Genomic DNA, 2,448 nt, shown 5'->3' with positions numbered 1-2,448 from the left:
TCTGTAATCCTTTCTCCACACAACTGCCAAACTGTATTCCTTTAGTGGTCAAGCCATTCCCAAGAAATTGCCGTACGGGCAGCTGTGTGACCCTGGGCAAGTCACTTAACCCCAATTGCCTCAGGGGGAAAAAAGAAAAAAAGAAATTGCAGTGACTCCCTATTTTCTAAAATACCAATTCCACTAATTAGCATTCAAGGCCCTTTGTCATCCAGCCCTAATTTATTTTTCCAGGAAGGATTACATATTCTTTTCCTTTAAGTACTCCCGGTTAGCCAAACTAGGAAGAAGGAAACAAAATTCTTAAGTGCTTACAGCACCTGACACTGAGATAAACGCTAGGAATATGAATAGAAACAAAACAAAAAAATCATTTCCTGCCCTCAAGGAGCTTATATTCTAATGGAGTAAGAATCACAAAATGGGTGGAGAGGCAGGGCCTGCGGTTGTGAAGTTGCTGCCTGTTGTCCTTCCTCCTGGAAAAGGACCAAAGTGCTATCGCCAGATTAGAGACCAGCGATGGTGGCTCCTACTGTGACTGAGCTCGGCGTGCTTGGCCGTAGGGCAGCCTCAGACATAACCCGTGAACATTCGGGGTGGACTTTGTGCATCTCCCATTTCTTCTGGGCTGATCCAGTTCCGCCTTGCTCATAGGGCACAGCACCTTCTCTGGTGAGGGCCCCTTACTCTGGGTGGTCCCGTGCCATGCCATCCCTTCCAAAGTCCTGGAGAGAGACCTTAAGGGAGTTCTTGTCTCCCTTTTTCTGACTCCCTTGGGAGCAGAGAAGGTAAGGAAGTGGGCCTGGAGAAGACTGGAGGTCCTTATGCAAAATGGAGGCTCTTGAAGAGCCTTGCCAAGGGATATTCTGTGGAGATTGGGCTTGGGGTGGGCTGCTCCGGGGTGGGGAGGCCCCTAAGGCAGAGAGAAGTCTCAGGAGGAGCCCTAGGGGTGAAGCTCAGAAAAAGAAGGCCGCCTTCTTCCATCACAAACACCCTTATCTCCTTGTCTATTCCTAGGCATGGAAGCTGGAACCTCTCCCATCCTCCCTCCCCCTCCAGCTCCCCATAAATCCTAGCTCAAGTGCCATCTCTTTCAAGGGTCCTTTCCCGATTCTCCCCCCAGATCCCTTTGTATCCTATTCTCCATTCACTTTGAAGTCCAACAGGTAGGCCTTCTCCCGTCCCAACGCTAACAAAGAAGGGTGACTCAGCTCCCCCGGCGCTTCTTCATTCATCAAGGCCGTCCTCAAACATTCCTGGATTTCTCCCCATAATTCACTTCTGCTCTTCCTCTAAGCAGCCCTGTCCCCAAACTCCAGGGGATAGTGAGTGGAAGGACTTGGTTCCAAATCCTGGTTCTCCCACTTTATAATTGTGACAGGACAAAGGACTGAAGGTCTGGAGAACTGCTTCCTCACCTGCCCGATCCTATGATCCATACTTCCGGTACCCCTACGCTGGAATGGTCTGTCTGCCTCTCACCTTCACCTCCCTCTCTATAGTCTTTGTCACCAGCTTGGACTTTTGCCATTGTCTCTTATGTGGGCATTAAAATAAAGCTATACTTTACTTAGCTCTATGCACATAATCCATCTGCTCAGAAATCTTTAGTGGGAATCCTAAATATTAGGGTCTTTCCCCACAACTACAATTTCTTTCATAGAAACAAACTTTTAAAATCTGTTATAAATAAGACTGGAAAATTTTTTAAAAAAGAAATCTTTGGTGGTCCCCTTTTGTTCCCTGTATTCATGTTAATTAACTTTGCAGAGAAAGCTCAACACTTTTTGGAGCTCTGTTCAAGACCTGACAATATGGCATTGCCCACCCCGCACTCCTGTGCTCCAGCCAAAGCACCAGCCTCGCCTCCACCCCCCGTTCACCCACACAAAAGTCCCATCTCTTCTTGCAGTGGGTTGGCTCCTAAGCCTGCAAAGTCCTTCCACCTTAATGTCCTCAGCATCCTTCAGAGCTCACCTCCCACTGGGGTCTTTCCTGAGTTTCTGGCTGCTGGTGCCTTTCCCAGAAACCCCCAATTACTTTTACTTCTCTGTGTGTCCATCTCCTCTGCATTACAACGGAAGCTCTTCCTGCAGACAAGGGCTCATTTTTTGCTTTGGAAGCCCCAGCCCCCCGGCCCAGCATGCAGCGACTCACTCCTTGCTAGCCGGACTAGCCCCTTTGGGAAGCCAGATCCAGTCCCCTTCAGGACAGCGTGCACAGGGCGCCAGGTGGCCTTTCCTAATGCTCTTCTGCCCCGAGACCTGGGTGGGAGCCCCAGCCCTGCTTTACCACTTACCCCCCGACTCGTCATTGGGCAAGTCATCACAGCTACAAGCCTCCAACTATAAAGTGAAAGATGCCCTCGGAGGTCCCTTCCCCATCCTAGTGATCTCAGCTGCCCTGGCTTCTGCTGGCTGAGGAGAGCTACTGGACACAGAAACACTC

Source organism: Antechinus flavipes, chromosome 1 (genome assembly GCF_016432865.1).
Source record: "Antechinus flavipes isolate AdamAnt ecotype Samford, QLD, Australia chromosome 1, AdamAnt_v2, whole genome shotgun sequence".
NCBI lineage: Eukaryota > Metazoa > Chordata > Mammalia > Dasyuromorphia > Dasyuridae > Antechinus > Antechinus flavipes.
This window is presented reverse-complemented; position numbering follows the sequence as displayed.